The sequence below is a fragment of the Ictidomys tridecemlineatus genome, chromosome 1 (genome assembly GCF_052094955.1).
Source record: "Ictidomys tridecemlineatus isolate mIctTri1 chromosome 1, mIctTri1.hap1, whole genome shotgun sequence".
Taxonomy (NCBI): domain Eukaryota; kingdom Metazoa; phylum Chordata; class Mammalia; order Rodentia; family Sciuridae; genus Ictidomys; species Ictidomys tridecemlineatus.
Window position 1 is genome coordinate 4,191,227 of NC_135477.1, and position 23,878 is coordinate 4,215,104.

The 23,878-nt window shown below is 51.5% G+C and overlaps 1 protein-coding gene and 1 long non-coding RNA gene across 4 annotated transcripts in view; one reads left to right on the forward strand and one right to left on the reverse strand.

Annotated features, from left to right (window-relative positions):
- Ptpre (protein tyrosine phosphatase receptor type E) overlaps positions 1–23,878 on the reverse strand; it is a 129,136-nt gene that overhangs the window by 83,917 nt on the left and 21,341 nt on the right. The window lies entirely within an intron of this gene.
- LOC144366161 (uncharacterized) lies at positions 18,613–19,602 on the forward strand. Its single transcript, XR_013425057.1, has 2 exons — positions 18,613–18,956; positions 19,163–19,602. It is a non-coding gene; the product is annotated as an uncharacterized LOC144366161 (long non-coding RNA).

The following is a 23,878-nucleotide window of genomic DNA, read 5'->3' on the forward strand; positions in this document are numbered from 1 at the left end:
AGGCCATGCCTGCTGCCCTACCACGTGGGCAGGTGTGACCCTCCCTTGACAGATGGCCAGAGCAAGGGGACCACCAGACACACAAGCCACAGCTAGCTCGGTGCCATCTAAATAGGAGCTGCTGTCTTGAGAACTTCTTTATTACCTAAACACCTCTGTGCACAAGCCAGCAGCTCAGAAAATCCCAGGTGGATGAATGGATAAAGATGCTAAACCAGTCACTTAGCACTTACTGAGCATCTACTGTGAGCCAGTGATGTGCCGAGTGCTAGGGATTTACAGCTTAGAAGAAAATCCACTCACAACCTCAAAGCCTCTACCCTAAAGGAAGTCCAAAGACAAGCCTCCAAACAGACTTCTGGAGCACAGAGGGGTGAGAGCTGGATCGTGGCAGGCCCGGGGGCTGGGAAACACAGAAGCAGCGGCTCCTAGCCTGGGGCTGGCCCAGTCAAGGCATCTTTCTCCAGAATTAGATTCCAAGGAGACCAGAAGCAGGACATCCCTGTGGTCCAGATGGTGTGCTTGAGGGCTGTGGCAGAGGGGTGGGGCTGGGGGCTACGGAAGAACAGGCAGCACCCACGTGCCTGGAGACGTGGGGAAGGAAGCAGGTGACCTCAGGCTGGACCAGGGACATAAATAAGGTTGTGGGCTAGGCTCAGGGCCATCAGAGATGTGGCTGACTGTGGCACGCATCCCTCGCCACACAGGGGCTACCACTCAGAGATTATGAAAAAACACACCAGTGCCAGACACAGAGGGAGAAGCGTCCTCTGGATGACAGATCCTTCGCAGGGACGTGCTTCCCAGAGCAGAGGAGTTTGTTACTTATTGGGAAGAAAGATTTTGAAAATTAGGGGACATATAAGTTGATCTGCCAATCAACTGGTTGGTTTGTCAAAGCACCCTCAAATATTTGGGTGTAATGATCGCTCCTGTCTATCAGGCCCACCTGACTCATTTCGACTAGTTATTAATTAGAATCCCTTGAAAGTGCACGGGAGAGTCCAGCTTTAAAACAGGTGAGGAGAGCCGAGAACGCCGTGGCTGCCCACTGCGTTGTCTAAGGAGGAAAAGCTAAGCATCTCTCTTGAACACAGAGATGTCATAAAAGGTAAGCTTTCGGGGAACTCACAAGTCACCCAGCCCTGGCAAATCCGTCTCCAGGCCTCATACACACTGCTGAGGACAAGCACCTATTTTTCGCTGCCACTGAAAAAGTTCTGTGAACTTGTAACGAATCCGTCCTCCACAGGGAAGAACACTGCCGCATTCATTTGACAACAAAAACAGCATTATCACAAAAATATGCAGCGCTCCATGCTGGAACAATCCTCCGCCACAAAAGTGTGATGTTGGACGGCTTTCTGTTCTGTCCACCTACAAAGGCCAGCTCTCCCCTTCCACCGCCAGGCAGCGCCTCCCGGAGGCTCTCGGAAAAGGACTTTCTTTACACCTCAAGGTCTCACCTTGGAATCAGGTGCCCAGGCTGCCGGGGCTCACGGCGGGAACGGTGCCAAGGCTTGGGAGAGGGGAGGTGTCACAGGCCAGAGGCAGCGTGGGCTGACGTAAGCCTGCACATACCTGGGGGTCAGTGCCCTCCCTGCCCCCCGCGTGGGCCACCCTCTGAGGGAAGGAGAAGGAAGCAGTGTGTTCTCTTGAGCCAGAGCCCTGCCCTCTGATGCAGTGGAAGGCTGGGTGGCTGTGGGCAGGTCCCTTCACCTCTGGATACTTCAATGTTCTCTACACATGAGGTCACTGACATGTCCCTCAGAGTTTCACGGTGATGACCCAGTGAGATAATGAGTGGGTGAGCCTGGGGCTGTGAGGAGTGAGGCCCACTGCTGACCCCTGGTATGGCCATGGGTGGGGTCTGCGCCCAGGAAATAGGGGCGTCCCTGTGCTACCTGATAACCACATTGACCAAGGACAGGCTCGAAACCTCCCGTGCGGGATTCCATCTGATCTCAAGACGACCCTGAAGTGACTTGCCTGAGGCACATGGTTGGTAAGAGGTTCCAGCTAGATCTGCTACAGAGCCAGGTCCAGAGCAAGCCCCCTGCATTGGGACAACCCCCAACGTGGCTCCAGGGTCAGGAGTCCCTTCCTGGGGACAAGCTGTGTAGAGGAGGGACTCCAGGCACTGGCCAGGGGGAGTGCTCAGGACTCAGCTGACCAGAGGCAGGACGTGGGCCGTGCTTCCTTGCCCTCAGGGTAAAGCAGCCCAGCACCCTTAATAAGGCAGTACTTGGTGTGACGCATCCCTGAGGAGCCGACGGACATGTGCTCTGCCCACCCAACCCAAAGTCATTGAAGGTTCACAAGCAAATCCAAAGAAAGGCTCCTGGGGGCTCTGGCAGACCAGGCCCTGTCTCCAAAATGTGGGAAAGCTGCACTTAGTCCAAGCTGGGCCCGAGGTTGAGGGACACCTCTTGGTCCACTGGCCATCAGCGGGAACCTCAGGAGGCCTGGGTGAGCAACCTGGCCTCTGGAGGGGGTGTTGGCCGCTGGAATTGGAAATGCTGTGTTCCGACCAATCTCCTCCTTCCCGAGAGTCTCAGGCTGTCGGGAGTTCCCTGGAAATCATGGCGGGGGGCAGTGTCTTCCTCACCAGCAGTGTTTTTTTAAATATTTATTTTTTAGTTTTAGGTGGACATAATATCTTTATTTTATCTTTACCTGGTGTTGAGGGTTGAACCCAGGGCCTCGCGCATGCCAGGTGAGTGCGCCACCCCTCGAGCCACATCTCCAGCCCCTCCCTGGCAGTTTTGCTTTCCAAGGTCTCAGCTACCCATGGTCAACCAGGGTCCAAAAATATTAAGTAAAATGATCCAGAAATAAACAATTCACAAGTTCTGAATTCCTAGTGTTCTGAGTAGTGTGATTCACGTCCCTCGCTGTCCCAGAGGGACATGAATCACACCCTAGTCCAGCGCACCCACGCTGTGTAGAGTGGCTGCCCGTCGGCGGCTCTGCAGCTGTCTGGGCAAGCAGGCTGTCGCCGATCGCAGAGCTGTGTTCAAGTGGCCCTTGTGTAAATTACCGTCCAACCCCACGCCCGCCATGGTACTGGCAATTTTACTCCAGTACATTGCTAGGATCGTCCCATTTCATGACTAGTTGGGGTTGCTGATCTCTTATGGTACCTAATTTATAAGTCAAACTTCATCCTAGTTGTGTCAAACCTGGTCCTAACCCAACTCTACGGGTTCCCTGGTACCAGCCTTGGGCTGGACTCCCTGTGTCCACAGGGCCTGGGTCGGGTGTGGGCGTCTGAGGTGGTTTACCTCAAGGTGCCAGCCCTGCCGATTCCCCATTAGGGTGATGCCTACACCCAACAAGAGAAGGTCATGTTCGTGTTAAGACTACTTCACATTTCAGCCTAGCGAGACTCCCAACAGGACAAGACCTCTGCCAGGGACACAGGACATGGCAGTGACACCTCCAGGTTCTGTGACAAATAAGGGACAGGATAACGGCCCCAGTGGATCTTGCCAGCTCCATTAATTCTAACGACACAGCCCCAGGTAAATTTCACCTGGGCGACAATGTATTTTAAAATGACTACTCATTTACAAATTTCAGGACTAAAATGAAATGACCCTCCCCGAGCCAAACATCCTGTTGATGTGAAAAGAAGTTTCATCCACCTAAAATCTCCAGGTAACCAGGGGAGATGGCAGGTGAGCTCTTCTGTGAGTGCAGCTATAACCAGAACTGGGGCCTCGCTGGTAAACCGAGCTCACTGTGGGGGGAGCAGAGGAACAGCCCGAACCACAGCGTCAGAGTTGGGAAGAATAAAGAGCTCTGCAGGCTGTTCCCAGGCGTCCTTCCACCTGTGGACCAGCTGGACCACTGTGGACCAGCAGGGCCTTATCAAATGCCAGTCACGTTGGGAACATTTGATTAGGGGCTTTGGGCTACATGAAAACATGGATGAGTTATCAGCGGTGGCGAGGGGAGGTCTGCCCAGGGTAACAAGGAAGGGAGCTCAGCTGGGCTTGAAGGACAGGCGTCCACGTGGGGGTAAAGAACAGGAGGAGGAGATTTGGTCCCAGAGCTCTGCTTCCCACTAACTCTGCAAGTACAGACCTGTCACCCCAGAGCTGTGATGACCAGACCCCTTCCTGCCCTCCCGTTGGACTGGCTGGCTTCTGAGGTTAGGGTGGTCTGGGAAGCCAGAAGCAGCTCAGTCCTGAAAGCCGCTAGAGGACAGGGTCCCTGGGGTTCCCCACTGGAATCTGCATGTGGGGGGTTATCTCACCCACAAGTTTAAATTCCTCTGCAAAAAAGCCGAACAACTCAAATTCAACATTTTGAACACTGGGCTCGAGGTTGCACATGAATCCAAATTCTGGAATTTCTGGACAGGAGAGAGGAGGGGACGCCAGCATCCCTGAAGGCTCCTGGACCCGAGCCCTTGGAGCAAGGCCGAGAGGCTCCCAGACCCACACGCACACTCACAGGGCAACAGGACCTGTGCCAATAGCCCACTCGGCTCTCAGCTCGCTGGGGTCAGCCTCCTGCCTGTGCAGGTGTGGGACTTCAGAGCCACCCGCGAGTCCCGGGAGCCCCACTCTGAGCCCACGCACAGTAGCATCTTGGAGCAGAATGGACAGCGGAGTCCCTCTCATCAGCAGACCTGTCCTTTCCCTTCGTGTTTTCATCATAAGATGTCCATTCAAGCAGACCTCAGTTCTAACTCCTTGGCCATCCTTGAGGGTTAGGGTCCAGTCTCAGAGTAGTGCTTTTCCATGAAAGGATTGAGGTGTACATGCTGTGGATTGCAAAAGGAGGCTCCTCCACCTTTTGGGGGATCATGATTGCAAACCCTATCAGGTTTAAAGCATGCAGTTGTCTTGGACTGTGGCTCCAGGAAAGTGTTTATGTTTCCTGAAAAACTGGGAACATTCTTTTAATCGGACTAGAACAATGCATGCCATTGTGTTTCACTTTTGCCCGTCAGCCAGGAAGCTCAGGGCCCAACTGAGGCACAATCGCCATCTCCTCTTATCTGCAGTTCAGGAGCTGGCATTAGTGAGTATCACTCAGGCAAGGCGCTTCCACAGACACGCTTAGTTTAATGCCTGTGCAGTTATTCTCATCACAATCTCACGGATTAGGAAGTCAAGGATGGGAGAAGCTGGGAGCCCAGCCACTTGGGTCACCAGAGGTGAGGCGGCACCCAGCCCACCCTCACCTGGAGCATGGGCCACCCCCAGATGCTGCCTGCTTCCTTCCAGTGGGCCCCGAACCCTTCTCCGTGGTGATAAACACACTCTACTAAAAAACAGCAGCCAGCAGGATGGAGGCTGGGGCAGCTTCCTGGCCTGGCTCCGGCCAGTGACCCAGGACCTGGGAGGTGCGACGTCCAGGTGGGAGGGTGACGAAGTCTCACTGGGTTGTGCTGGGGCCTGATGGAAGTGGCCTTGATGGTGCACCTTCTCCAAATCAGGTCTCTTATAGTGCCTGCCACGTAAGATTCCTGTTTTTATTTTACCCCTGTTCTATTTCCAAAAGGAATTAGGACTTTCTCATCTATAGATGAACTTGAGACTTCTGTTGGAAGAAGAGCTCCTCTCGTGGCTATGAAGGAGGTTGCAGTCAAAGACGGTGGACTTGGGCCCACTATGTGCCAGTCCCACTATGTGCCAGGGGCCCACTATGTTGCCCCTGGAAGGAGACTGGCCAGGTGACTGCACCCTTCTAGCCTTGAGTTCTCCATTGGCAACACGAGGGCAAGTTCACCTTCACCTTGGGGTGGTGGCTGACCAACATACACTACTTTGCTTTGGGGCCACCCAGGTTTAGTGCTAACTGCACCCCCAAGCTGGGAAAACCCCAGTCCCCATCTACCTGGGTGCTGGTCAGCTATGATCAGAGGGATGCACAAGGTGACACCTCCAGGGCACCTGTCACAGGCTCAGTCAAGCCACCTTTTGTCATGACCACAACCTTCCCTCTGTGTGTGTTTCGGCTGTGATGTCTGTCAACACCTGAGAAACTCCCTGGGTCCTAGCTCTCCTACAGCTTCCTGACCCACTTTAAACGGTAAATGACAGATAACTGTCAGCAACTGCTAACAGATGGTGTGCCCGGAGGGCTCCACGCACCTGCGCAGGGGAGTTGATGCAGGCTTCAGAGGCAGCAGCTCCTGGAGCCAAACCCCGCCAGCCCAGGGTGTGGCGGCTGACCTCTTCCAGCTGCCGGCACCCTCGAGAACGAGATGAGGAGGAGAATGCCCATCCTCCAGTCCTCTGGGGTTTCTGCAAGGTGGAGTGAAGATGGGGGCCCCTCTCACCTGTTCATTCCCTACGCAGCAAGTGTGGGGCTGCGAGCATGGTCGGCAGCAGACCGCTGTGGGGACCCACGATGTGGCAGAGGCATCAGGGTGCCCAGGGAGGAGGGGAGTGGAGGGAGGCAAAGGGACTAGTGTGGCCATAGCTAGAAAGACACACTGCCCAGGCATCCTAGGGTGTCCTGAGGATCAGTGTCCTCTGCATCTGGTGTCTAGCTGCAGGACATGGTGAGACAGGTGGGACCCTGATTGGGAGGGCCTGACCCTGTCCAGTAGAAGCTGGACAGACTCCAAGGAATAGCCTGGACTCTGGCTGCACTCAGAGCCTGGAGGGGTCTCCACACTTGGCTCACATAAAACCAGTTTTATCTCCTCATTTCTGACCACTAAAATATATGTCTACTCAGGATTCCATATAAACTATAATAGGAATTAAAAATAAAATCATTTGTATAACTGTGAAAGGAATCCAAGGGAAATCATGCTTTCTTCCTATTTAAGGAAGCAGACACCTGATTAGAAGCCGGCTCTTCGGCTAACACCTGGGCAGGGGCTGAAGGGACTGGACAACGGAGCCCCACGCTCCTGTGGCATGGACAGATGTGATCCCTGATTTTTTCCCCCCACATTTCCACAGGGATGTAAATCAATTTAAGTACTGAAAATAGCCACAGAAAGGGAAAAATAAAAAAGATGGAGCTCTATTAGTTACCATGGGAATTACTAATTGAAGCACTTCTTTTGTCTTTTAAACACCCTTGCCATTCTTGTGACATTTAAGATGATAAAATTAAGGGAGCCAGCCTCTATTTCCTGCTATTTGATAATTATACAATATCATTATGGAAGTTTGAGTTAAAGACTTTTTTTTTCCAGAATAAAGCGCACTATTGCAGCCATGGCATACTTCTTCAGGAAATCAGCCTCGGGCAGAACCGCGGAGGTCAAGAGCAGCTCCTTGGAGTTCTGAGAAACTGGGGGAAAGGGCCTAAATACTTGTGTGGCCTTTCAGTGGAAAATGGAAGAATGGCCAGGCAGATGCTCCTGTGGTTCAGGGAGAGAGCCGTTCCTGCGTGACTCAGAGCGCTCTGACCTCCCCACAGAGCCCTGGCATCCAGGAGCTGCAAATGGCCCAAGTTCTGAAAAGCACACAGCCAATAGCAATGCTCGCCAGGAAGGAAACTCCAGGGTGTCGGCTGGTGCGGAGCTTTCCTTAAGCACACCCCGAAACCGCACTTGTACCCAGGGACCATTCCTGAATGCCGCCCACCTGCGCCTCAGTGAGGAGGGCCACAGCTACCTAACGCCGGCACCTATGGACCGGGAGAGGGAGTGCTGGGCAGCAGGGTCACTGATTAGGAGAAAGTCTTTCCCCAAGCTCAGCATTGTCCAGCTAGTCAAGGGCTGGACACGGGATGAGAAACTTCATTAGTTCTTAGACACAGCTAGAAACGACACAGAAATACAGTTCACCAGGGGGAAGGACCCCCTGCCAGAGGACTGGGGGAAGCAGGCAATCACCCGCTTCAACCTCTAGTGCCTGGGTTTTGCAGGGAGTGGACTCCACAGGAAAGAGGCTGGACAGCACTGGGGGCTGCTGATGACCCTGACACTCACTTTAATAAGGTAAAATCGAACACTTTTGCCAAATAATGAAAGGCAGCAGCAGAGTTCGCACAGAATGTAAGTCCTCCATGAGGGAGGGGAGCCAGCCTTCAGTCCCGGCTGCTCTGGGGACAGCGCCCCAGCTGCCACTGCCCAAGGCAGACTCCTTCCTCTGGGCAGGACTTCTGCCCCAGGGCTCAGGGCCTTCCAGGAAGCCAGAATGAGTGGTGCTGGCACCAGGGCTGTGAGCTGCTGAGCCACTGCTGCTGACCGCTGGAGACCCTCCCTAGCCAGGTGGTTCCCCCACCTGCACACCTGTGTGCACCCCTCCCCCACATACACACATACACATACACACGTGCTCTGCTGCTGCAGGTGGGGGTCTGCCGCCAGGGGTTCTCCACCGCTTCAGGGCTGGCAAGACTTCCTCTGTCCACCTTGATTCCTCACCTAGGTTCTGCCCTCCCAGCAATGCAAAGAGTCCTCTTATTTATCTGGAGAAAGTATGCTCATTAAAAACAAAACAAAACAAACACAAACAAACAACAACAACAACAAAAAAACATTCCTGAGCACCTACTGTGTGCTCCGAAGACACCAGAATGGACCAGCCCAGAAACTGACTAGAAGCATGTTGACAGATGAGGAAGTGCGGCTTGGCCTGGCCGTGGGTCTCTCTGTAGGAAGTGACCTTGGCTGCGGTCTGAAGGAGGAGTGGAGAACATCCAAACGTTTCTGCCTTCCAGTGAGTGTGGCGTGGAGAGTGGGCCGTGCTCCAGCAGTCTCTGCTGTGTCTGCTCACTCCAGCCTCTCTCCCCGGGGGGAAGGACCCCAGGACAGCAGGTCACCACCCAGCCACATACCTCCAGGAGCCTCGTTGCTGTCCCACTGGCTGTCCTCAATAGATCCCTTTGCAGATGTACCCCTTTTCCACAGCCTAGCCAACGTTTCTCAGCCTGGTACCCCCAATCAAGGCTTCTTCCTCTGCATAGGAATCAGAGGACACCCCAGTTTGGCATACCCAAAGCCCCCAGCCTAGCCCCCATCTCTCCCAGATCCTGGCTCCTGTTCATAGCAAGGTCCTTCCTACACACCTGGGCATTACCTAAGCTTGGGGGTTCTATGCCATGGCACCATCAACATTTTGGATCGGATAATGAGTCCTGGTGTTGCAGGGTGTCAGCTCTATCCCCAGCCCCTACCCACTAACTGCCAATAACATCAACCCTCTCCCGAGTCATGGCAATCACATATGTTTCCAGACACTGCTCCTGTCCTTAGAGGATGGGGGCAAAACTGGCCCCAGTGAGAACCACTGGCTGACGCTCTGCTCCCCTGGCTGCAATGGCTTCCTTGGCTTCATCTGAGGACCAGGAGGTGGAAGTGCTGGTGCAGAACTAGGAGCAGGCCCACCCCTGTCCTGCAGACCCCACACCCACCAGGGCACACTCCAGCAGCCTCACTCTGTCCACATGAAGGGTGGCTTCTCCTTACTGGGGGCTGCTCTCTGTTCAGCAGAGCAGCTACGAGGTGTCATTGTCCTGTAGCTAAGCCATCAGGAACATGTGACTTTGCCTCTTTGGGCTGTGACTCTGCCTGCCTCACAGTGCTGTGAGATAACAAGAAGGGACCCTGTGGCCTGCCAGGCATTCCATCTGTTTTGGCTCCAGCAGGTGCAGGCTGGCACCTGGGGCAGGCCATGAGCCTGGGGACAGACCTCTGCACTCTCTTCCTCAGCCACCAGTGCCAAGAGGGGTTGCTGTCCACTTCTACTCCTGGACCCTGGCAAAGAAGAGCCCAACCTTTACCGCATTTCTCTGTTATCTAGAGCTTAAAAAATAGTGAATGTCCATTATTCAATGAAATCAAAACAACCCGGTGATACCCAGAGGCAAGCAGAGAGTTTCCCCCACTACAGAGCAGCAGCTCCTGGGGTGACCCATGCTGAGCTCCTGCCCAGTGCCACCCTCTCCCACTCACTCAAGTCCGCCAAGGGCCCACATCAGGCCTCGAGCCCAGGGTCTTGTCTGTGCTGCTCTCTGTCCTGCAGGAGATGGAGGAAGTACAGTAAGGCCCAAATCAATATAGGCCAAGCATCCCTCATCTGAAACACCAGGGACCAGAATTTTTTTCCATATTTTCATATATTTCCATATTTCTAATAAAATATCTTGGAGATGAGACCTGAGTCTAAACATGCCATTCATTTACATTTCATGTATTCCTAATGCCCTAGCTGGCAGGTGATTTTATAGACTTCTAGTGCACCTGCATTGTGACTGGTTTGTCACCCAAGGTCAGGTGTGGAATTCTCCACGTGGCATCATGTTGGTGCTCAAGAGTTTTGGGTTTGGGGGCATCTGAGATCTCGGGTTTTCATATTAGGGATGCTCAAGCTGCATGTGACTAGCAGGTCCAGTAACGACCAGGAAGGGACAGACAGTACCCGGGAAAGAGTCGCCCAGCTGCAGAGGACACTTCCTCTCCTGCCACGGCACAGGCATTCCAGAGCCGTCCAAGATGGCGCCTGCCTTTGTCAGAAAGTCTCTACTGTGTGAGGAAGTATCAGTTCATTCCCAAGTTCAAGGCCCCCCGTGGCAGCGTCCTGGGAGATGCTCCTTCCCCGACTGACCGCTGTCTTGTTGCTCTATTGCAGAAGGAAAGGCATCTGCTAGGGGAGATGCCAGCTGCAGGCCTTTGCCACCCTCCCCTCCAGCCACGCCTCCCGGCCTCTAAAGACGCATTTTCAATTCTCCCTGCCGGGTGCCTTCCAAACAGCTCCCCAACAAGCCCAGCACTGTTCTCATTTTACCTCCGCCAGCCCCGCTCCAAAAAGGAGACGCCGTCACCAATAACGATGAAATAATCAGACTGCAGCTGGGGTATTTCGCTGAATGTCTAATCGTTCCCATTTGTCTGGGCTGAAATAAGCACTTCTATGCCCCCAGAGAAGGCCACATACATGCTGGACACGTGGGAGCTGAGCAAGACCCCTGGCCGGCCCACAGCTCTGCCCCGAGAAGCCCATCCTGGCATGGTCTGAATGCACACTGAGAGCCACGGGGAGGGGTCGGTGGGAACCCCTTGTTTCTAGATAAGAAAAAGCTTAATAGCTTTGGATGATTGGAACTAAGTGTTCACAAACTAAAGCAAGACCCCAGCAATGGCAAATGTACGCACTTATTGAGCCAGGAGGTCAAAGATGCTGTTGGAAGATGGAGGATGGGGGTCCAGGAGCTCAGGGTCTCAGGGGACCAGGTGAAGTTGTGGGGGGACCAGAACCCAAGAGGCCAAGGAGGCAAACTGGCAGGGGAACTGACTACTGATGGGCAAGACAGAATCCACAAGCCCCAGGCAGAGAAATCACCGAAGGGCTGGAGGCCAGAGGAGCTGAGCAGGCACCTTTCAGGGAGAAGACAAGAAATCTTGGCTTCCAGCAAGCAGAGGCTCCCGTCGCTGTGCATCCTGAGCGCACGCCCTCCGCATGTCTGCAGCATGGGAACGCAGGGCAGACCTGCAGCCAGCAGCAGGAAGGCCCACCCCTCCCAAATATCCTCTCAGATGCCACCTTCTGGGCTTTCAGAGCCAAGACCAGGCAGCAGCAAGCCTGCCCCTGCTGGAGGGTCATCTCCTGTCTGAGCTGCATCGGCCATCTGTTTCCCTGACCTTCCATCTTGTTCAATCTTCTGCAGTGATCATCGGCATAGTCCTGCTTCCCCAGAGGACTCTGCTCTCCACAAGGATGGGCGCCAACTTGCACCTTCCCCTCCCCTGCAGAAGTGCAGACTCTCCGTAAATCTCCCTTTGATTGATAAATAATAAATGCCAGGGCTATCACGGGTGGCCTCCAAGCCCTGTGCTGGAAGCTTCACACATCACCTCTGTGTTCTCTCCGCGCCGGAAGGTGGTGTTGTTATTTGCATTTATGAGCGAGAGAAAGGGGAATTAAAGAGATAGCCTGCTGGCAAGTGGCCGAGGACCACAGGGCGAGGCCTCCTCCTTAGTCGTGCCCTACACGGAGCCCTACCCCGTGCCCTACTCCGCCCTGGTGGAAGCATTCAGCTCTTTGTGAAGAGTACCATTTAAGCTCAGCACCTTCCCAGCAACGCACCCACCCAGGCTGCTAACTTGCTCAGCAATCATTTTCCTTGCAGATTTAGGAAGGTCACCTTCCGTCATCAGGCTTATTTCAACAATTATTACAAAATATAAATTAAGGAAGCCTAAATGATGTGGGGATGTGTAGCTACACTTTAAAAACAAACAGAGTTTCCCAAGTAATCCAAGAAAAAACAGAGTAGGGCATGGGGGAACGTGCTGGCAGGATTTGTTCCTCGTCCATAGGTTCAGAAGGTGGCTGCGGAGTCCGTGAGTAAATGAAGGAGCCAAGGAGCCCTTCCTTCCAGGAAGCCCACCTGTCTGCCCACTCCCCTGGAGCCTCAACCTGCGGTTAACCTGGATTTCTGTTTAAAAACAAAAGAGAGAGAGAGAGGGAGAGAGAGAGAGAGAGAGAGGAAGAAATAGATGGTTCGAATAAAACTATATCAATTAAAGAAAATGAGTCAGTAATTAATAACCTTCTAAACAGAAATTTCCAAATACAGATGGATCACTTGTGAATTCTAACAAATATTTAAGGAAAAATTTAAAGCAATTCTTGATCATATCTTCCAAAAGATAGAAGCAGATGGAATATTTCATAATTCATGAGGCCAGCATTTCCCTACCACCCAAACCAGACTTCGACATTACAGGAAAAGAAAACTGTTGACCAATATCTCCCATAATCATTGATGCAAAAACCTCAAGACAATATTAGCAAATTGAATACACCAATGGAAGAAGAAGAAGAAGGAGAAGGAGGAGGAGGAGGAAGAGGAGGAGGAGAATAATAATAATAATAATAATAATAATTATTATTATTATTATTACACAGCACAATCAAGTAGGATTCATCCCAGGTATAAAAGACTGGTTCAGGGGCTGGGGTTGTGGCTCAGCAGAGTGCTTGCCTAACAAGTGCAAGGCCCTGGGTTTGATCCTCAGCACTACATATAAATAAATAAATAAATAAATAAATAAATAAATAAATAAATAAATAAATAAATAAAAGTATAAATAAAGGTATTGTGTTCAACTACAACTAAAAAATAGATTTTAAAAAAAAGACTGGTTCAAAGGTTTAAAATCAATTCATTGCATCAACAGGGTAAAGAAAAAAATCACATGGTCATACGAATGGGTACAGAAAGATCATTTGATGAAGTCCAAAACCAATTTATGACAAAAACTCTCACCAAACTGGAAAGTGGAGAACTTCCTCCAATTGCAGAACTTCTTAAATTAACAAAGGAAATTTACCAGAAAAGCTACACCTAGCATCTTCCTTAATGCTAAGGAAATAGATGATTTCCCACTAAAATCAGGATTAAGGCAAAATGTCCCTCTCACCTCTCCTTTTCAACATCATCCTTGAGGTCCTGACACTAGAAAACCAAAAAAGGAAATAAAAGGTACTGACCAGCAAGTAAGAAGTGAAACTGCTTTTGCTCACAGCAGGCCATGACATGGTTATCTATGTACAAAATCTAAAAGGATCCACAAGAAATCTTTCTAAAACAGGCAATGATTGCAAGGTGACAGGGTTCAAAGTTCATATAAAAATGTTAATCTCTTCTCTGAACACTGGCAATAAACAAGTAAAGTTTTAAACTAAAAACAGAACACTATTTATATTAGCACCACCAAAAATAAAATACCTACTTATACATCTAACAAAATATGTACAGGATCTACATAAAAACTGTAAAACTCTGATGAAAGAAGTCCAGAACTAAATAAATGGAGAGATAGTCCATGTTCATGAACAGGAAAATTTAATATTGTTAGGAAATCAGTTTTTCCAACTTCATGTACAGATTCAAAGCAATTCCAATGAAAATCTTTATATTCTACAGTGTATATCAACAAAATGGTTCTGAGATTTCCATGGAGAGGAAATAGATCCAGAACAGCTCCCGCAATGTGGAGAAGAAGAACAAAGCCAGAGAGCTGGCACTCCCAGGCTGAAGACTTTCCATAAATAGAAAATAGCCAAGATAGATTGGCACTGGTGGACGAGTAGGCACCCAGACTCCTGGAACAGAATGGAGAGCCCAGAATGGACCCAATAACCATGGCCAACTATCTTTGATAAAAGAGCAAAGGCAATACAATGGCATAAAGGGAGTCTTTCCACACTTGGTCCTGGAACAACTGGAAAAAAAAATCTAGATACAGACCTTACACCTTTTACAAGAAATCAACACAAAACAGATCACAGATCTACACGAAAAACTATAAAATCTTAGTAAATAACATAGGGGAAAAAATCTAGATGGCACGGTGAGCTAGACATTATTATCCCTTCTCTGCAAAGGAGACAATACAACAGTCTCGGGCTCTACTCAAGGTCTCACAGCCAGAGAAAGGCAGAGCCTGTCTGGCTCCAAACACGGTGTACTCTCCACCACGTGGTGATGAGGGCATCCAGGGAGAGGAGGCCTGGTTTCTCTAGGCAGGAGGGCGAGGCCGGAGAGATGCACTGAAGCTCCGTGTGGATCTGGGGAAAGGCAAGGTGAAATGATGTAGTTCTCGCTGGACAAACAGGGAACGTGCAAACCCATGGATGTGCACTCTTTAAAAAGGTAAACCGACCTCTAACAGAGGCACAGGGGAGAACACGCCTCCGGATATGGTGATCCCTTCTCATGTGTCCTCATGGCGAAAGGTGGCCTTTCGAGGGTGGCTTCTGAGGAGCAGAGTGCCGAATGGAAGTAGCGTGCCCAACTCTGAACTAGATACCTCCGAGAACCCGTGTGCATTTGTATCAGACTCTGTGCTTCCTCGACTAGTTCAAAATTAAAATAAAATTCTTCTTCTGATCCATAAGTAACCATGATCATTGTAAAAAAAAAAAAAGCACTTTGTAAACTAATCAAGCGATGCAAATACAGCATAAAATGAAAGTAAAACTCAAGTGCCCACATTTTAGTGCTGTCCCACGGCACCAGTCCTGCTCCATGCATGTGCCATCTCATGTTAGTTACCGTCCGCGTGGCCTTTGCAAGCACACCACTCCCTACAGCCCTGGTTTCCTTTCCTCCTCTTTGTCTCCTTTCAGACTCCTGCTGCTTGCAATCCATGTGACAACCTGCAGTGTCTTTGCACACCTTTGTACCTGTGCACACACTTAGAGGTGTATGAGTGTGCACGGGTGCAGGCTTTGGGGGAGATAATCGCCTGTTCACGCTCTTGTTTTCTCCCTCATCAATGCCTCGCAGAAATCCCAGCCTGACAGCCCCCAGGATCTGATGAATGAACTCCAGGAGCTGCACGCGACTCCGTGATGGGGAAGTGCCACCAATCTTTCTGCCACCTTTCACTACTGAAGGTTCCTCAATTTTTAATTTCATTTAATTTTATGCCACAATAAACATCCTTGTACACATGTCCTTACTTATTCTGAGACCCTGAAATGAGGGCATCGAGTTCTCTTTCTTGGTAGGAATTTGAGCAGCCACAGAGCAGGTAATCTGCATCAGTCAATGGTTTACACACAGATGGCCATTCTTTTCCCATGAAAGTTGGTGCGTGCTTTCTCTTAGTACTTGGGCTCTGGGGCAGAATCTCAAATTAAATAAATTAGTTACATAAAAGTTACATTTATTTACTATCAATCACTTGATGATTTCAATGCACTTAATGCATTTGTCCTTTAAATAAATATGGAATTATTCAGGGGAAAAATGACAGTCTCACTTAATACTTGTATATTTGTCCCAGGAACAATTTCTCAATAAGGAGCACAATGTTACCATATCCTTGGGAGAGTAGCTCAAGAAGACTGAAATCTCTTTGTAGCACAATAAGAGAAGTATTAGAAATAAAGCTTGGGCTGAAGGTTTGCTCAGGAGGGGCAGAGTTTTGCTCAGGAGGGGCAGAGTTTGTGCAACTATCTGGCAGGCTGTCTGACCACAGCAGCTCCACGACATCCTTCTGAAGGTTAGCCTCCGGTGTTAGAAGCAAGCATATTTGCAGAGTGACAGTGAGAAACGAGAAGGACCCTCCTCCTCCTGTTGGAGCATGGAGGGATCTGCTGGACTCCCGTCCACATTGAGGTGGTTGAAGGGGCCCACTCCCTTCCTGTCCTCCAGGAAGGACTCTGAAGAAGGAAGCCACACCACTGCAGCCTCCTCCACCTCTGCCAACGTCAACCTCACCGACGCCTTCTCTGGCCCTGGTATCTGATGCTGTTTCTCCAGTCACCTCCCAGCACTCTGCTGGGTTCCTCCCAAATCTCCTCTTGGGTCTCCTCCTTCTCAAGATTCTGGGTGCAGCCCAGAGCCTGGGGAGAGCTCCCCAGAGGACACCCAGAGGCATGCTAGTCAGAGGCAGAGCATCGTGAACAGGTGACGCACAACCTTCTCCTGAACTACAACACGGGCAATTGGGAGACCTCAGCAACGGCAGTGAGGGTCCAGGGGTCAGTGATGTCGGAGGACAAGTAGAAGGTATTTCTAGGCCCATTTGGCTCACAGCAGCAGGTGGGAAGGGAGGGGCAGTGAGGCTTGGAGAAGGAAATGCACCACTGAGGAGAAAACCAAAGGGCTCCTGCCCCCCACCCTGGGAGCCCCACCCTGGGAGCCCCACCCTGGGAGCCTGGAGAGAACAAGGGTCCTCAGCCCCAGTGTCTCACTGCTGGGGGCCTCGGACTATCCTGGGGACACCTGACCTATGTCCCTGGGGATGTGTCCTAAGAGTGTCTTGGTTCACTGCCAACCTCTTCCTTGGAGGAGGAGCACGCACTCTGTCCCCACCAGCTTCCTTGGAAGCATGACATTCACTGTTGTGACATTGGTCCTGAGAGAGGGGCCTCCTCAGATGAGTATCCAGAGCAGAGAGCGAGACACAGATGCCCAAGGGCACACGTGCCCCACAAGTCATATGCCTGCCCAACACTGCCCACCCTTGTGGGTGCATCCGGCTCTGGTGTGGCCACTGCAGCTGACCGTCCAGCTTCAGAGGCACAGGCTTCCCTACCTCTGTTGGGAGACTGGCAAATGGGAGGACTGGGAGGTCTGGAACCAAGTCAAGGAAGGGCAGACAAAACGCCCCTGGCAGGTGCTGCCGAGCTACACATGAAGGGGTCTCCAATTTCATTTGCTCAGAGGATGGACTCAGAGGCAGCGAGGCTGCTCCGGAGGCCTGTGGCCCAGGCCAGGCAGCAGGACTTCCTGGAGCTGTGGTGGGTGGGACCTCACAGTGACTGCCCCATTGTCTCACTGTGGGAGGTGGCTTCACTGGGCTTCCTCCAAACAGGACTCTGAGGCAGGCCAGGAGATCTGAGCAGCCTGCTCCCAACCACCTCCCCTGTGGGAACAGGCAGGAAAGTCCCAGCAAGCGTGGACACAAATGTCCAGGAATCCATGGAGCCACAGAGCACGCCCAAAGCCCCCAGGCTAGTGTGGGAAGGAGCTCTGAGAGAGGACCAGCCATGCCTCCTGCTTCACAGCTCGCAGGGAGGAAGGGCTGGCCGTAGGCACATTTGGGGGTTTCTTACAGGTAGCTAAGGGAAACTCCGAATTCTCCAACACAGTCTGGAAGTTTGGTGATGAGCACAGTCTCTCCAGTAGCAGAAAGAGCCCACACTGGTGAGCAGCCCTGCTCTGAACCACGTGCTTAGCAATGATCTCCTTAAATGCCCTCTCTGGAGTTGGAAGAGCCCGACTGTTTCCACCAGACAGGATGTGCCGCTGCCTGCTGGTTAGGAAGAGGATACAATCATGGAAACACAGTAGAGGTCTAGGCCACAGCGTCACTCAGGTAGCCCCGCCCCCACAATGCAGACGGCTTCTGAGAAGAAGGAAGGAAGCGCTGCGCGTGCCCAGCACAGAGGAGGCTGGATGAGCTGTGCCCATGACAGCCCGGTCCCCAGACCAGGGTGCAGCTTCCAGCTCCTGCTCAGGTGGGATCCTCCAAAGCTGTGGTGACAGCCCCATCACATAAAATGTACCATTTTCTCCCTTTGGAATGTGAGGTTGGTGGCAGCAAGGGCATCCAGGTCGCTTTTCAGCTATCACCACCCTCTAGCGCTGGCTCCTTTTCTCCTCTCACCCGAGCCTCCATGCCCAGGCAACCCAAACTGCCCTTCACCCCGCCTCCACCCTGCCTCACGGGGCCCTGCAGGGGTGGGTCACACCGTCCTTGCATGCCTGGCTCATTTCCCTCTGCATGATGCCTTCCAGGACGGTCCTTGTTGGAGCATGTGATAGGATTTCCTGCTTTTTCATGACTGTCTCATATTCTCTGTCTGTCTCATCCAGCAGGTGGGTCTGTCGATCCTCTGTAGATGGACATAATTTTGGTTTTGACTCTAAAGGCAAAGGATCAACCTGCATGCTCACAAATGCATAGGTTTGTAGTTAATTTTCTTTTAAACCAAGGATGTCATATAATTTTAAGAAAAACTTGTTTTGAAAAGAATTCATTTTAGACAGGCATCAGCACGGCATCCGAAGTCCTGACCTCCTCATTTCCTCAATATTTATCTCCCCTGATGATTTGCACGGGCTCCATCTGCCAGCAGATGGGACATGATTCCTTGATTCCGTTTGCTTAAAATATCTTCCTGGACTCCCGGCTGTCTTTGCACTTCTCCTGCTCTTCCCTTCTGACACGTGACCTGCTTTGGGGCAGGCGAGGGCATGCAAAACACCCTTGGGTGGACTGTGGGCGCCTTGGCCTGCATCTAAAGAGATGCTCACCTATTGATTCCCAGGGAGATGTTTGTGCAGATAAGCATCATCGTTTTCCTGTTTTCTTTGCCTTTTCCCCACTGGTGACAGCTGGCCTGTGCTAATGAGATTGGGATGTGTCCCCATTCTTGCCTGTGGCTCTGCACTTGGCCCAGAGGAGGGCTAGACAGCCCAGCCCTGACCTGTTCCCCACTCTGCATGAGGGGAGCAAGAAGCATGAAGGAAAATCCAAATTCAGAGCAGGGTTCTTAGAAAGATAGGTGAGTCGGGTGGCTGGCCAGGAGGGTGGGACAGTGGCCGAGGTCCTGGGCACCGCAGGCAGCTTGTCTCCACTCCCCACGCTGCCTCCCCTGCCTCCCCCTCCCCGCTCTGCTGCCATCCTGGCTCCTCCCGGCTGTCTCCACCTGCCTGAGCTGCTTCTGTCTGCCCCTCTGTGTCCACCTGCCCCCACCTGCTCTCCTTTCAGGTTCCATCCAGGCTCAGCTTAAGGGTCTCTGGCCTTGAAGCCCTTCTCGCATCCTTGATGGCCACCTGGAATTCCTCATCTCCTGGGGCCACTCTGAGTTTTCATTCATCAAAGCGACTTCCCCAGTAGGGCTGGAATCCCCGAGAGGGAAGGGACGTGTTCTAGCCAGACCCCCTGAACAGGGGTGGAGGGGTCTTCACTTGACTGAGGCCGGAAGATGCCTGTGTGACAGCTGCTGATGACAGCGAGGACGCCTGTGTTTGGGCCTCTGGCCGGTGCACTCAGGAACAGCGAATTCCAGAGTGAGAGTCCTGTTGGAAAAGCCCCACACAGGATTCCCCTCCCCAGGCTGGAGGTGACATGCTCTGGAGATCTGCTGTGGAAGAACAGGAAGCATTTAAAATAAATAATGACAAAAAAATAAAGGATCCTAAGATGAATTCTTTAATTGATGGCACGATTCCCTTTTATTAGGAAAAAGTTCCAAAGCCGTATTTTACTAAGAAAGCTATAACATGAAACACAAAAGAATGGTTTCACTTGCTGGAACATCTGGAAAAGCACTTCACTGGAATGTTATGCTATTTAAATATAATGAATGATGGGGATTAGCTCATAGCCTTTGTTCAGAGAGGCATTCATAAAACTTTGCTCAAAGGAAGAGAAATTTCTCTGTAGCAGCCAACAATCCAGGGTTCCTCGAGTCCTTCAGGGAAGATCTGATCACACAACATCCTACTTCCCCCCAATATGAGTACCCTGCGATTCCCAGGGTCCAGACGGGGTTGAGGGGAGAGATGGGGGTCTCCTAGCCTTCCCTGAAGATGACTGGACCAGCTTCTATTTTACCAACTCCAGTTACAATAGCACGGATACTAAATCAATTTACATAATTTCTACTTGTAGCAAAAAAACCCCAGTAACATCCATATATTATACCTTCAGCAAGCTATAAAAAAGAATATTAATTCTAAAAATATTTTGCACTGAAGAAAATATGAACTTATTTTTTTGAATGTCTACTCCACCGACATAGAGAGTCATGGCCTGTCTGTGCTCCAGGATCCAGAACTAAAAGTGTTTTAGCTAAACAACCCTCTTCCCAGCTCCCGTGCTGGGGGGCTGCTCTGTTGGCCCCTCACAACCACTCTCTCATTCAGTGATCTTTCTGGAGTCTCAGTTCCCTTCATGGCGGAGACAGAGGCAGGGTTCCCAGCACAGAAGCAGCTTCCTGCATGGCCGCCCATGGCAGACCTCAAGGCGGCAGACCCTCAAGGCATCTAGGTCTCCTGACCTCTAAAAGCAGTGAGAGTCCCAGCCAGGCTGCCACTCCAGAAAAGAGGGGGGTGACAACATTTCCTTTTTACTTCTAAAAATGTGAAAAGTAGTTATCTACTTGAATACTATTCTTATATTTGGGTTTTTGGAATTGTTGTTGTTTTTTTTTTTTTGGTACCAGGGGTTGAACCCAGGGGTGCTTTACCACTGAGCTCCATCCCAACCCTTTTTATTTATATTTATTCAGTCATTTTTTGAGGCAGGATCTTGCTAAGTTGCTTAGGGTCTTGCCAAGTTGCTAAGGCTGGCCGACTTGTGATCCTCCTGCCTCAGCCTCCTGGCTTGCTTGGATTATAGCCACCGTGCCCAGCTCTGATATCTTTATTAATGTGTCTGAATCAGAGATCATGGAGTTCACACACACACACACACACACACCCCTTACGAGTACCTTATTTAAGAAACAAAGCTTAAGCAAGGAAGACTTTTTCTTCCTCTACAGAGACAGGAATTCTACATGGGCTGAAATCGGCCCTGGGGCCTCTGTTTCCTCATCTGCAAATGCCCTCCCTGGCCTGGGCATGGCCAGGAACTCCTCTCATCTTACAGAACCCATTCTCATTCTCCATTCCACTCATGGCCGAGCCGGGGCGAGCGTGCAGTTGCCAATCACCCAATTTCCCACAGTTCCAATACAAGTGAGATGTGCAGGGGCTGGGGAGGAATTCCAATCAGATGATTCACGAGCAGATGCCTTTCTTTCTCTTCTGGGGGGGGGTGGGGTTTTTTCAGAAGGCCTTCCCACGTGACCAAGTACAAGATAAATCACAAACTTGACTCTGATCCTTTCCTGGGAATGATGCGGCCAGGACCCTACAGGTGCCCCTTCCTTCTGCCCCCAGCTCCCCGCCCAGGCACTTTCAGAGCTGCCTATGGAGCAAGGACAGATCCGCAGGTGTGAGCCTCAGCTCCCAGGACCCACGGAGATGGGCAGCCCAGGCCAAGAACATGAATTATGTCTTTTAAAGAACACCACCAATAATCACCGGTTCATCATCCAACCAAGCTGGAATTAGAGGGCCTCAGCTCATTACCAGCAAGAACAGCCAGTAGACTCATCCCTCCAAACCTTCCGTGGGCCAGGACACGTGGTGCGGGGCCACGGTGGACACAGGGCCAGGGTTTCAGAGCCAGCTCTTCAGGAGGCTTGCTAGCATTGGAACAACTATGGACACCGCTCAGCCCCCTGGCCTTCTGTAAAGTGGGGCTAGACCTCTCTGTGAGTTCCTGCAAGGGTGACGTCAGGAGGTGACAGAAGTCCTCACAGATAACAGAACAATTCTCAACCAGGAGAGTCCAGGATGCCGTCCCCCACCCACTTTCAAAGACCTCTTAGCACTAGGTTGTTACTGCCAGACAGAAGGTATTGAGGCCCTGGGGACTCGGGGTCAGAAAGGAAGGTGAGGGCTCCTGATCCAGGCAAGCCAGACATCTACACTGCCAACTGGCTACCACAGACATCTGTAAACAGCTCAAATCATGTCAAGTTTCAAACTGCTCCTGTGTTTCAAACAACCTCCAAATCGACGCCCATTTAGATGGTTTCGTCAAGGGCTTGGGATTGCCTCTGCCATGCCATGGGGAGGGAGCTTCACAGCTTGTGTTTTTGTAGTTTTTCAAAGTATAGACAGAGCCAGGCGTGGTGGTGCATGCCTGTAGTCCCAGTAACTCCAGAGATGAGATAGGAGGGTCGCATGTTCAAGGCCAGCCTCAGCAACTTAATGAGACCCTAAGCTATTTAGCGAGACCATGCCTCAAAATAAATAAATAGGTAGGCTGGAGCTGTAACTCAGGGGCAAAGTGCCCCGGATCAATCCCCAATACCAAAATAAATAAATAAAGTACAGGTAGAAACCAAGACTGTCACCATGCAAAAGGTAACATTGCCTTACAAGTAGGGGGTTAATTTTTAGATTGAAGGAAGAAATAGTTAACTGAGTATGAGGAGGAGCCAAGGACTGGGCTGCAGCCAGGGAAGCTGCAGAGGTGAGCACCCCTGAGGCGGCCAGCCTGTCTCAGGCCTCATGCTGCACACAGAGGACGGAGATGCCTGGGGACAGAGGGGAGTTTCCATGCTGGACACTTGGAATCTGCATCTGCTAGCCCCACAGCCTCAGTCCATCTACCCAAGAGCCTCTGCCTCAGCGAGCACCCTGGGTGTGGTCTCTGTGAATGTCTGGGCTTATAGTAGACCTTGTGCCTGGGCCTGGAGAGAGACTGGTGCCCCCAGGGAGGGATCCTTCAGGACCTGAGGCCTCCATCATAACCCTGTGAGAATCTCCAAGCTCTGCAGCCCAGGTCAGCGCAGGCGCCCAGGGTGGAGGCAGTTTCTGCCAGTGAGATGGGGGTTTGCCCTGGGGCAGCACTGGGAGTACATGCAGAATCCAGATGCTGACTTGGGATGCAGGACAGAATGGTCCCCTGCATAGGGATACAGGGAGCGTCTACCACCAGTCACCCGTCCCTGTGCCAGCCTCTCCATGGAAACAGGAGGAGAGAAGGGCAGATGCAGATGGGAGCACCGGCTGACTAGGGGGTTTGCAAATGCCACAGGGATATGTGAGCCAGAGGCAGTGAGGGAGAGAAGATGGAGACGGGATGCTTTGAGGACAGGATGCTCACAGGGACCCAGATGCCAGCAGCCCTCTCCTCACAGGGCTGGAGAAGGAAGCCTCCCAGCAGGCCCTGCACCCAGGACTGGAGCCCCTGAAGTCCCCTGACACATGAGGCTCTCTTTCTGGACAGGCCACCACCAAGGCTGGAAGGATCACTCCCCTTTTCAGCAGTTCCCACGCAGCCCCGTGATGATACAGAGCAGGAAAGGTGCCGTCCCTGCTCTTTTGCTCTCAGGTGTCTGAACCCTCAGCAGAGCACTGGTCCAGAGGGATGGGGACATAGTTCTCTTCCTTCCCTGTGAAAAGAAACTAAGACGGAGGGTGGGAGACCTGGCTTCCTGTCACTTCAGATTCTGCCTTTCCGTCTCCAGTCAGCACCTGTGTTTCCTCAGCCAGACCCGAGCGAGTCCCATCATCCCAAAGCCAGGCCTGTCCTCGGGGAAGCAGCAGGCTTTCAGAGGACTCAAGCCATCTCCAGGTTTTCTAAGAAGAAACCTGGGTGTCCTACTTGGAGAGAGAGCCAAATAGAACTTGAGGACAGCATCTTATTTCTCAAAGGATACATTTCAAAGGCATAACCCAAAAGGCAGGGAGTGGGGCTCGCTCTCCAAAGCAAATAAATATTCTACACATTGGAGGACAAGAATACCATCCTAACGCAACTAAATCCACACTGGGCTCTCAGCCTGGAAGCCATAGGAAGCTAAGAGCTCATCTGCAGAAGTGGCGGGCGCTTGGCCCTGGGTGAACGTGTTCAAAATGC